Source organism: Lagopus muta, chromosome 19, assembly GCF_023343835.1.
Source record: "Lagopus muta isolate bLagMut1 chromosome 19, bLagMut1 primary, whole genome shotgun sequence".
Taxonomy (NCBI): domain Eukaryota; kingdom Metazoa; phylum Chordata; class Aves; order Galliformes; family Phasianidae; genus Lagopus; species Lagopus muta.
The window spans coordinates 8,450,553-8,462,983 of NC_064451.1; the positions used below are offsets into that span (position 1 = coordinate 8,450,553).

At 43.2% G+C, this 12,431-nt stretch overlaps 1 protein-coding gene across 1 annotated transcript in view; it reads left to right on the forward strand.

Moving 5' to 3' along the window:
* Positions 1 to 409: 409 nt before the first annotated feature.
* The window catches only part of LOC125702400 (DAB2 interacting protein), a 152,011-nt gene continuing 139,989 nt past the window's right edge, over positions 410 to 12,431 (forward strand). Inside the window, exon 1 of the mRNA XM_048965569.1 lies at positions 410 to 782. The gene's annotated coding sequence lies outside the window, so the exon portion shown is untranslated. The remainder of the gene's footprint in view (positions 783 to 12,431) is intronic.

The following is a 12,431-nucleotide window of genomic DNA, read 5'->3' on the forward strand; positions in this document are numbered from 1 at the left end:
GGACCACACACACAGTTGGTCCTTTTTTGACTCTTCCAAATGTTTGTAGCTTTTATGGTTGAAGAGAAAACAAAGATTGAGTTCTTGTTGTGACTTCCAACCCAAGATTATGTTGACAAGGGAAATTAAAGATACAGCAAATGTAACCAGCATTTAGGATTTAGGATAAAACAGGTGCATTCAACTCAATCCCAGTGCTGAGTACACTCTGGGCTGCTGAACCGCCTGCCTGTGCCTCTGACTGGGAGAGAGGCGTGCTCTATTTTCCCTGCTTATTCATTTTCTGAGTCATTCATCTTGTGCTATAGCTATTGAAAACTGTAACAGAGTCTGGGAAGCGCTTGGCTTTTCAGTGCTGCCTCCTGATTGGCGTAGGGAATGCTGCTGGTGGGGAATAATGTGTGAATACCATCTGCTCCGAGGAGCTGGGAGCCTCAGTGAATTTTGCTCGGAGAGGCACCTTTAGCCAAGACTGCGGGCAGGGGAGCAAGCTCGCTCGGGCTGTTTCTTAGCAAAACTTTAGTTATGCCTGGATTTCCTCTCTGTTCCCCTGCTAAACTTTTTTGTGCTTTGCTCAAAGGCTGAGGTGCTTCTGCTGTGGGTTTTGGGGTTGTTTGTTTTTGTTTTTCCTGTATGGGATTTCTTCTCGATTTCAGAATGCACACAAAGTGGGGAAATAAATCAGCAAGTTTTGCAGCTGTGTATTGCAGCACCACAGTCAATATGGAATGTCTGAGTTGCTTTGAGAAACTACTTCCAAAAATTTGACCTGCTCCTAAAAGGTAAGCAATGAAGGACTCCGCATTTCAGGGGCTGGCTCAACTTAGACAGAGGTTTTGTTTCCTTAGGATTGAATGTCGCATTTGAAACGTGCAGTTGCCTTGTAGCAATGCCTGAGATCAGAAACTGCTCTGTCTCAGAATGTCTTTAATGAGCCTGAAGGAATGAGCAGAGTTGGAACAATGATTGTTTTTTGCTCTTTTGTCTAGAAATAGTTTTACAGTAGATTTTAAAAACAGATGTTGTGCAGTGCAAGTGCAATTGCAGGTCAGGACTGCATTTGCTTTTGGATTTGCATCTTTTTAAAGACAGCTTTCCCATCTCTTGTTTTCCTGATTATGGAATCTCCTTTTCAGAATGTTATCTCAGCCAAAACACAGCTATTTTTCCAGCAGTCAAATGCTGCATTCCACTTCAAGGAGACAAGATGTAGTTTGGGAGCCTGTTAAATCCTGCTCACTAATGACCTGCTGGTAGATTCAATCACTAGAGAGAAAAGTGTAGCCATGCCTTTAACCTCAGCAGGCCTGCCACCACATAGTTAATGGCCATCACTCTCTCCCGTTACTATTAGCACATACTTAACTTTTTTTGATGATGTTATTTTAGAAGGTGGTTGGTTGGTTGTTTTCCTGGAGGTCGCATTGCAGTCACTCTTGTATCTACACAAGGCAAAGTTAGCTGAGGGAGCACGAAATGTTGATGTTCTACAAAACATCAGCCTTGCTCCCAGTGAGTCAGACTGCTCCGTTTGCTGTCATCTGTTCCAAGGAGAAATCTGCAGAGAGCATCTCTAAGGGTTCATTTGCTGAAAGCCTCATCATTATTTGTTTTTGACAAAAACCTGTTTTTATTAGCTCTCTCTTTTACATCAGAATGTTAATTGTACCTAAACTGAGCATGTAACTTCCAGGTCACTCTGTGTATTCTAAGAGGAATGTTTAGTACCCATAGATGAGGAACGGTGAATTTATGTAACTGATACTAGATCCAACCTGAACTTTTTGAATAAGCAAGAGAAGAGCCTGCATCTAGCATAACACAGAAGAGAGTCGTAGCTGTCTCCAGTTTCACCAAGTACAAATAAATACATAAAAAAACAAGCTGTCGTTTTATGGAACCATCTAAAAGAAAAGGCTTTCAAGGTCACCAGGTCCAACCAATAACCAACAGCCTGGCCTGCTGAGTTCCATCATAAGCTGTGTCCCTTGGTGCCACGTCCTCAGTTGTGAATACCCCTGGGCATGGGGGCTGCTGCCCTCCCTCAAGCACTCCATTCCATTCTTCAACCACTCTCTCCATGAAGAAATTCTTCCTAATATCCAATCAAAACCTTCTCTGGGGCAACTTGAGACATTTTCACCTGCTCATTTCTGTGGCAAAATTCCAGGTCATCAAAATGACACTTTTAATGACAAAAAACCTTTGTTCGGTGAAGCCTGAATCGGGGATATTCTTGCAGGCCAAAGAAGGAATGTCTGAATCGTGCTGTAGTGCAGCACCAGTACAGGCCATTGGCTGGCAGTCGCTGTATGTTCCTGGGATACAGGATATAGGATTAAGGTCTCACTGTCGGTGCAAGCCAACAGTGTGTCTCTCATTTTATTTACAATTAGATATCTTGAGAGCTCTTACATGTGAGACTGTAAATGACATTTTTTGACATTTTCCAGTAATGACATTTACTGGGATATAAAAGCTGTTTTTCATTCGTAGTTGCTGACAATAATAATAAATACTCATCTAGATCTTTTCTGGTGGAATTATATTGGCAACTGTAGGTTTCCCAGTTGCCATTTAGTAATCTGTCATGATCATTTTAACAAAGAGGCATGAGGAATAAAATCCTGACCATGGAACTTCTCTTCCATTTCAGGCATGGCAGAAGGGGTTCTCAGCCTTTGGCAGCAGTGGCTCTGTATCAATAGCAATCAATAGTTGTTGTTTCCATTTTCCTTCAATGGCTGATTGGCCTGCTGTTGGCCTGCCTGTTCCTAGTATGCTTGCAGGATCCTCAATACTGCAATTTCATACATTTTTCAGTCTCTAATGCAGCTATCCTCCAGTTTAAATGTGTTCTTCTTCATCCCCTTTTTGCAAAGGTGTTCTGAATTAACTTTTGTCATTGTATTGCTGCTATATTGGATCTTCTGTTCCTAGTTAGCTCCTTAGCCATTCTTCTTCACGCCTGCAGTCCTCCTCCTTGTCCATTTCCCTTTCTTTCCTCCCCATCACCTCCAAAAAAGAACCAATTGTTGAAGACATTTGTCCTTATACCATGGAGAGCAAATTCCACATGACTTTCCTGTAGGAATGTGGAAAATCTCACGCTATTTTTGTCAGCAGATTGGAGTATTTGTTTCCTTGAAGATGACGAATTATCATTTTCACTATAGGAAGGAGTGCTTTCTTGCTAGAGTGGCAATCTGCCAATGCAGTTCCACCATTGTGTGTCTGCAGCTTAATTTCAGGAATCCACAAAGGTTTCTTTTCTTCCACTTCAACTTCTGCCTGCCTTTGTTGTCAGACTTTCTCTGGGAGTTCGGTCTCACTTAATTCACAGAGAATGTGGCTGCTTCTTCCATACTTTGATGCCTGGAGTCTAGATCAGTAGATTTTTAGCGAGCTTCAGCTTAAGACAGGTCTGACCTACCTAGAATATAGGCCTCCAGATTGTGGATGTGAAGCAGAGTGCTGAGGCACTGCCATGAACATCAAAGATCTTTGCATGTACCTGTGGTAACTATTTCTTTTGCCTTTTTATGTAACCTAATGTTCCTTTTCCAAGGAGTAAAATGTAATAGGGACTATTTTTGAGTTCTTGGGGTATTTCTGTGGCTCTGATCCTGTGAATAGATGCCGCCTCCTGCGATGATATCATTGCTTCTGGTGCTTGCCAGAAGACCAGGAAAATGAAAAAAAAGCAAGATAAAATCCAGATAAGATAACAAAGTCAGGATAAAAAATGGCCACCTTACCTTTATTTAGATCAGATGAAGAACAGAAGCCAGTGTTTTAAACAGAAAAGGAGCAGTGAGAAAGAGATGACTTCAGAAAATGTGGAATAGTGCAGGGCTACGGACTAGAGAATTTTGCAGAACAGTTGTGGAAGTGAAAATCAGGTTTGATTCAGGATTTCCTGGTGGAAATGGTGAATGTTCTCCTCACTGAAGTGCTTTAAACTTACATCCACGCACTCCTCATGGGAGATGGTGCTAACTCTCTGGGGCGGATTGTCTTGAGGCCCCCTGAGCAGGGACCCCTGGCTGCTCCCACTGTGAACAAGATGCAGTGGGACTGCATAGGAACGGCTCCTTGTGCCCTTAGTCTGGGGAATTTAGTACTGAAAAAGTACAGCCCGAGTTTTATGGCAGTTGTGTGAATGGCTGTACAATGGTCAGAATCAGATTTTCAACAGAATAAATTACGTTCCAAAGAAAGATCAGCTAATCTCACCTGTCTTCTTCCTCCAAACTTGTCTTTTTAGGTAGCATTTCTTTATGAAGTCACAATATCTTACTCTTTGACTTATGACATCTAAAGCAATGCTGTTCCTCCTGTAAGGCATAAAAAGCAAAGCAACACTTGAGCTGCTAAAAGACTACCAAGCTCTTTTATCAAGAGCATCAAGTAGTGATATTTCTTCAAGTTCATTGTTTTGGCATTTAATTCCTTAGGGTTGAGGCTTTAAGATAGTTAATTGCAACATTTAAATCAAACTTGCTCACAATAGCAGTGGTTGTGTACGTTGCTGTCAGTGCATGCTGCACTGTGCAGTTGGCTGAAAATGCATTGTGAGGCTCGTGCTGTGCTACCTGCTGGCCTTCTCTGCTTGCCTGGCTGCCTTTACCCAGGCTGCCATTGTTGGAAGAGGAAGGCAGCTATGTGAACTCTGAATGCTCTGCGCTGTGCCAAGAGTTACTGCAGCAGAATAAGCACAGAACCACATTAGTGATGCTCTCAGCCATGAACCGAAGGCATACACATCCTTTGTAAGAGTTAGTTTAAGCTTCAGGGCTCTTCTTTCAGGGGTTCTCATTACTGGAGACTGTCACATGGCAAACTGCTGGGGTGACTTGGTGTTGTGGGCAGAGGGAAAGCCAGAAGAGCCATGGGTGCATCGTTAAAAGCCATAGGTGAAATCTGAGGTGTACTGTAGAGCACAGAGCTGTTACATCCTAAAGGTCTTGTGCAAGGATGAGATTCCTTAATGCTTCACGCAGAGATATTTATAAATGCATATGTAAGACACAGATCCCTATCTACCAAATAATAAGGAGATCTGAAAGGCACAGCATTCAACAGGAGCACAAGGGGCATTTCCAGGTACCATCTAACCCTGTGCAGCACCTCTGGCTTCTGCTCCTGACCTCAGTGGCACCAAGGGAGGACAGGAAGATCATAGAATCATAGAAGATCCCTTGTTTTGTGACTGCATTTTGTTTTACTTCAGTAGCACAGAATTGAAGGCAAAGGATATTGGCACTGGAAATGAGTCCTGTACTTCACTATGCAAATGCAGGTCTAATAGAACTGAGACAAAACGGGCAGTGTGGGAGAAATGGAATGGCAGATTAAAGTCAAGGTCTGAAAACAGGTGTCCCAGGAAAGAAATTCTTGAAGAGTAACATTTTAAATGTGCGAGATAACTTGCACTGGAAAAGAAGAGAATGCAGTTTAGATTAGGACAGTTTGTTTTTCAAACTGCAGTGTGTGAAATGTTTGCAGGCTATGTCTGTCATTTATAGATATTCACAGAAAAATTTCATGGTAGTATTAATTGGAAAAATGGTTATGATTACTAATAGGATTAAAAAGAAGTGGAGAATACTGATAATATATGCAAGCTTGTGCTTTTAATAGTTTGTGTGGGTGAACTGAGGGGGGAAGTAAGATGGAACAAGTCTGTTCTTAAAAAAGAAATCCCTACAGAAAGATTCCTATCTTGGTGTGTATGGGATCATCAATTTTCCTGCAGTTTTATCCACGTGATTTTAGGGACCCCCTCCTCCCCTCTCCAGTCCCCCTCCCAGAAGAAGAGCAGCACGGTAGCTTTGGTGAAAGCAAACTGAAAAGGAGGGAGAAGATTGACCAGGGAGATGTGATGGGAGATTGGGGATGTTTTTAATCTTTCATCTCTGGGGGTGGAGCAGAGCTTGTGAGTGACAGTGCACTCAGGTTTTGCTTCTGCCTCCATAGAGCAGTGTGCAATGCAGTGTGTTTCTGGCTGGGGAGCAGTGATTGTCCAACTGGAGTGCATCAGCCCAGTGTCTGTCTGTCTAACACAGCTGATCCCTGCCTTGCTTTCTTCTATATAAAATTCCCACACCCAAACTTAAAGCTCCATTTGTCCACAGTTCAGGCTAGAACACAGGAAATGTACTTCATCCATAGATTTATTCATCTTGTGGTTTCACATAACCAATGTCTGTTAAGGTTTGAAGTAGTCATTTTGTGAAACCCTTTAATATGGAACTAGCCTTGAATCTCCTTGCTGTTATCACTATCTGGCACACAGCAAATTATTCCTCCAAAACACTTAAATCCTATGGCAAATGGGCACCAGTGCTTGGCAGTAAAATTGAGTGTGGCTTGAGATTTCCCTCTGCAAACTGTTTTGCAAAGTGTCCTGTCTGGAGAAGCTTGGAAATCTTTCCTTTTTCCTTTTTCCTTTTTTTTTTTTTTGGTCCCCAAATCTTTTATTTTGATTGCTCCTTAGTTTTGTAAGCCATATGAGGCATTTGATGGCAGTCATCAAAATTTACAGCTATCACTATAATCTGCTCGCTGCTGTCAGCCATCTGCATCTCTCCTTGTGTTCCATAGGAACCAAAAAGAAAGTAAGTACATAATTAATTTTAGAGCACACATCACTCCCGTTAATAAGAGTTTTGTGTGCTAAATTTCATCAGTGTGCAATGTTGTGCAAATACTTTGGAATAAACATGAAGGAACTGACACACAAGCAGACCCCATGATGGCTCACAGCCCTGTGGCAGTGTTACAGGTGGGAGAGGCTGGGCTGCAAAGCTCTTGAGCCACACAGGAGGCCAGGCACTCTGACTGGGAGCCTCCAACCACAGGATTTTCATTTCATGGAATCTGGACTTGACACCTTGTGAACAAAGATGTCACTGCATACAGACATCTCTGCACCAAGGCAGGCACACCTGCTGTACGCACCTGGTGATGTGCAAGGGGAGCGGAGTGCAGAACACTGCAGAAAGGAATCAATCTTTCTTGATTAAGGAGAAACCTAGGGAGGTGGAAAATAGCATTTATTTAATCCTGTGATACTTCTGGCTTGGCTGTAGGACAGGCAAGATGCAAAGCCAGATGGAGTAAAGCAATCACAGATAGCAGGGCAGCCTCCTACAGCCAAATCCTCTGGATATGGCATTTCATTCTGTGGCCTTGGGCAAGTCATTTACTCCTCTGTACTCCTCTTCATCCACCTGTAAATAAAAGTTGCCACATGTCTCACCTAATATGCAATTTCCTGTATTTTACCTTCAAATCCTGTGATTCTATGATTCTATGATAAAAACAATGGTGGAAATGTATTGATCACTGTGCTTTAAGCTTGACATTTCTGACGTGCAACAGATAAGTTAGCAAGAGAAATGTTCATTGCAACTGTCATATTTCCCAATACAGTAACATCTCCTCAACTTTTTCTTCATCAAGAATCTGTGTAGAAGCTCACTATAAACCTGTCTTCATTTTCTGAATGTCTCTCTAATTAGTGCAGCTTTCAGTTGGTTTTTGTGAATGAGGGGATTGTATTCAGGTGATTGCAAAAAGGGCTGCTGAGTTAGCTTTATAAATATTGTTCTGAATCTAACTTTGTTAAAGTGATTCATGCAACATGAGTGAGAGCCTCGCAGAGCTCTTCAAATGCAAAGACCACACACTGTGTAATCTTTGGAGCCAGTCCTAATCTTGGCTCTGATTTTCTTAGCAAAAAAAAAAGAAATGGAACTCCGTGATTATAAAATACTAATAGCTAGTACTTAGCTAATACTTTATCTCTGCAATTAGAATCTTCTCACATGAGGTTGTTTTAACCACGCTCTAAATCCTACCTGCATTATCTATCACACTTTGCCTCAGACAACTGGAAAATGGCTTTACAGTGGCTCAGCTGACCAATTATGTTCTTAGTTAGTGAGGTATGGCAGGAAGGTACTGGTAGGTGGAAAAGCACCTTTTTGGTGGTCAATTAAAGAATAAGTATCCAAACCCTCCTCTTTGCATATTTGTTTTCATCCACAGCGGTAAGGCACTCTAGAAAGAGAAGCAGTTCCTCCTAGTGAGCAATGCAGTAATTAAAGGTCAGCCAGATCATCAGGGCTGCCCATGGCCAGGCTGCCCGCGTGCCAGTGGCGCTGGCCGGGTGTCGTGGCTCCCACTCTTGTGCCCAGCCATGGTGCTGGCTCTGCCCACACAGCAGCAGCAGCCCTGCACATCCTGATACCAGCATGCAGAATGCTTCTTGTGCTGGTTGATGTGCCTCTCCCTCCCATGTGTTCTTCCTTTATTAATGTGGTGCTGCCGAATGGGCTGGACTGTTGCCCAGGAGCTTTTAAACACTCCCATCGTGAATGGGTGGAAACTTTGTTGTGTTTGTACTTCTCTGAAGGAGTTTTGTGGCTTGCTCTTAGTTCTGCTCATGGCAGAAGGCGTTCTGAGAGGAGGTGGATACAGGTGGCTGCTGTCAGAGCCTCAGCTTGTCACAGGGAGTCACAAAAGTGGGACATGGTCTGAAATTTCCCAGAAACTTGCTGTGATTTCATTACGACCTGAAGCAAATTTCTGGAGGACTGCCAGGATGAAATCATGTGCAGCCATCCTCTGCGCAAAGGCTCGCCTTCCATAAGGCCTGGATCCAGGGAGAGGCTGGAATCTTTCTCACGGAGGAGTAGGGAAGGAAAGATTTCCAGCTGTTATTAACAACCCTGGGATTTTTCTTATTTGTACTGGAGCAGAAATGCATGGAAGTACCTGGAGATCTCCAGTCCAGCACTACGCGTCTGAAATCAAAATTGATCCTGGTTTAAAACATTTTGGTTGCTTGACTGAATCTCCAAAATTGAGCTATTCTTCATCAGAAATCCAGACGGAGAAATGAGCTGTTTGCCATCAACTCAGCTGTTCTGTTAAGAGTGCAGTAAGTGGAGCTTTCACTGCATTCTGCAGGTTCTGAACAACAACTTTGGGTGGGAGGGACCTGGAAGAGTCCCCACATGTGGTGCTGCTGCCTTAAGACAAATAACTGGCAAGGGCTTTGAGATTACCTCATAGGTTTGGAAAAAAAGAAAAGGAAGAGGGGAAGCCAGAAGCCAGCATGGTGCGCTGCTCGGCTGGTTGGGCACATTTTCAAGGCCCCTTTTAGTTAGAGTAATTAATGCTGTGTTTTATTAGTAATGAAAGCAGGGGCTGTTTTGTACAGTGCTGGAGCAGTAAAGTGTGACTAAGCAGAAAGCTCAACTCTGGTGTAGCATTACTTTGGCAATTTATAATCTGCCAGTATGGTTCTACAGAGAATAAAACAAGTTTATTGGTATTCAGACCAATTGAATTCTCTGATCAATTAATAATTACCTCTGCAAGACACATAACTTCAAACAAGTGGTTGTTTTATGACTAACTGGAAAAGTATCCGGTGTGGCATCTCTTCTTGAAGGCAGCCTAAAGACAAGCTCTTTTTTGAGGGCCTATTTTGCATGAAGGGATTTCCTTGAGCAAATATATTCGCTGGGGCCTGAGGGTGGGCGACCCAGTGCTTCAGCCTCCTTACACGTTCGTAGTGATTCCTGCTGGTTCCATTTATGTTTTGGTGCATGAAGTATCTGTTCTGCTTTGTCTTTGGGTGAAGGAGCTGGCATACTGGAGGATGTCGTTGTACAGCTCTACAATGATGCTCTGTTGGGTAATTGTCTCAGTGAGCCTTACAGGTTACAGTTTTCCTTGATTTTTCAAGAGTTTTGGGTGCTGCAACGTTGACTGCAGCAAACCTCCTGGTAACTGCTGGGCACAGCTGGACAGCAAACCATCATCTCCCCCAAGTAATGCTAGGCTTTTATTTTCTGACTCTTTCTCTGCTCCTACAGGTGTAGAAACCACTTCAACCTGTGCTGCTTCTACATCTGGCCCCCGAGGGTTCAAACGGAGCTCTAATTGATTCTCTGAATCGTTCAGCTCTGAGGGTCCCATGGTTACTGCTCGAGCTCTGCTGAGTTACTGCACAGCTTTAGGCAGCGGAGTTTTACTGACTGCAGCAAATAAATTTGCTGTGCTTTATGGAGCACGAAGAAGCTTGTTTTCTAAATTTTAATTGTCTCAATAAATTGTCTTATGATTGTGTTCTATTAAACTGCAGGAAATTAATGAGAGCAATTAAAATATGGACAATATTTGGAAGGTGTGATTCTGTGATTCTGTAACAGTACAGATAGAAAAAAAAGTTGTAAAATTTGGCAGAGGACATAATGAGGACAATAAAGATTGCAGAGAGACAGAGTGCAGCTACCTGGGAACGCCCTTCAGTCATGTTTCTTTACCTCCAGAGACTCTGATGTCCCACTGGGGACTCTCTGGTTGTGCTGTTTGATAACAATTTGTTCCTGTCTTTATATGAAGACATATCCCAGAATACTCCAGATGATTCTGCCAGCAGAAAACCTGATGTGAAGGTGTTCAGTCAAAGGAATGCCTGGAGGACAAAGCTTCATGGTGTACTTTCACGCTCTCCTCGTCTGGGTGTCGCTGCCACTCCTTCCCTGCAGTGACTTCAGAGTTCGATGTTAATGCTTGCAGCAAGGAACGTTCTTGCCCATGCACTAAGTGAAGGAATGTTCCTTTCTTTCATTGAGGGAGTAGTTACTCATTGTGGGGTCACACAGTGCAGGCAATATACATGATTTCCAGCCCTTCTCAGACCAGTTATTTGGATAGCTTTCAGATTTCTATTTGCAAGATTAGAATGTTTTCAAAAACATGTCAGGTTGAAGCCTCTTTATTGCTGTATCTCAAAACATCATTTGTGAAAGCTCTAATGAATCATGAGCATTTCTCATTGGAGTTACAAATGAGGAACAACCACCAACAAATCATGCCACACTGGTGTTTGAATTACTGAGATGCTGTCTGTGGTTTGGCCAGCAACTCATTAAATCAGGAGATGAGCAAGGGGCACCTGGATGTTCTCACCTCCGTACAGCAGCTGAGTCCTGTCCAGAGCCACATGAAAGGCAAAATGCAGCTGCAAGTTTGGGGGCTGTGCCTAAAGCAGTTCTTTGCATTCCCTTATCCGACAGCTCAGAGAGGTGACCAGGGAGGCAACCCTTAGCTATGGAAAACTTTTCTCCTGACTCTTAGTTGAACTGGGGGTTGTGGCCTGCAGGCAAGCCAATGCACAGGGATGTTATGCACAGTGGATGTCATAATGAGATTTTACAATGTGGGTCTTGGCAGATGTATTTAATATCTGGCAATTAAAATAGCTTGACTGCCAAACACAACCATGGTCAGATTTTTATAAGATCCCATGAATTGCTGGCCATCATATTCATTAGAAAAGGGAATTAGTGAAGAGGAGGAAAGTATGGAAGACAGAATGCCTCACTTCTTACCCATGTCCATCATTTCTCTGAGTAATAAGAATCTATGATATGTAAGATGGAGTCGGTAGTATCATTTAGGTGATCATAAGGTCAGCTCGCTGTAAAGTTGTTCTGGTTTCAGTCTTTATGTGGTAATTTACCTTATGCTTACAGTACTGGATAATGACAACTTTAAACAAACGGAGCACTGAGCCTCCATCCGGCGTGTAAATCTGTGCACATGTGCTGCAAACAAGATAGCACCCACGGGCAGACTTGTTTGTGTTCCCACGTGAGCCAAATGCTGCAGTTTTACTTCTTTCAATTATTCAGCCCTGAAAAAATTTACTGTGAAATCCCAACAGGCAGAAATGAGCCCAAGAGCTGTAATGTACAGTTACACTGAAGGGTCACTTGATGGCCTGAACGTGCTGACGAATTCACCCTTTCATAGTGAAGTGGAATGAAAACTTGTGTTATTTTCATGCTTTGCAGCATGCAAACTATCTCTGCTTCAGCCAAACCGAAAGCCTGGAAAAACCACGTGACTGAATTTATCCAAATTTGCCATGCTGATCATTTGTTTCCGTCTCAGCTTAATTCAGGCTGTCAGATTAATTCAGTCCCGACGTGGCAAAGGAAAGACAAAGTAATGAACGGAAGCTCCCTGAGTGGGGATCTCTGCCTCCGTGCTCCATGTGAGGCTGTGCACGGCTCTGCCTTCACACCATCCCCAGCACTGGGGCTCCATCAGCCACCACCCGCCAGCATTGCTCCCAGCAAATGGCAGGGAAAGCATGTGAAGGTTCTTACAGCTCAGAGCTGGAGCCTGCACTCCTGGCACTGAAACATTTTAAAGCTATTTCTGTATTCTCCTGAGACTGCTCGCAAATCACAAGTAATGCTTTAAAACGAAAACAAAACAGCAAAAAACAACCCAAAATGTTAAGTTGTAGGAAAAAAAGGCCAGGTCAGGTCTCATAAGAGAAAGAGCCAATGTTGTTAAATGTTGGGTTCCTTGCTGCCTGGCACTGCAGCATGCAGCAG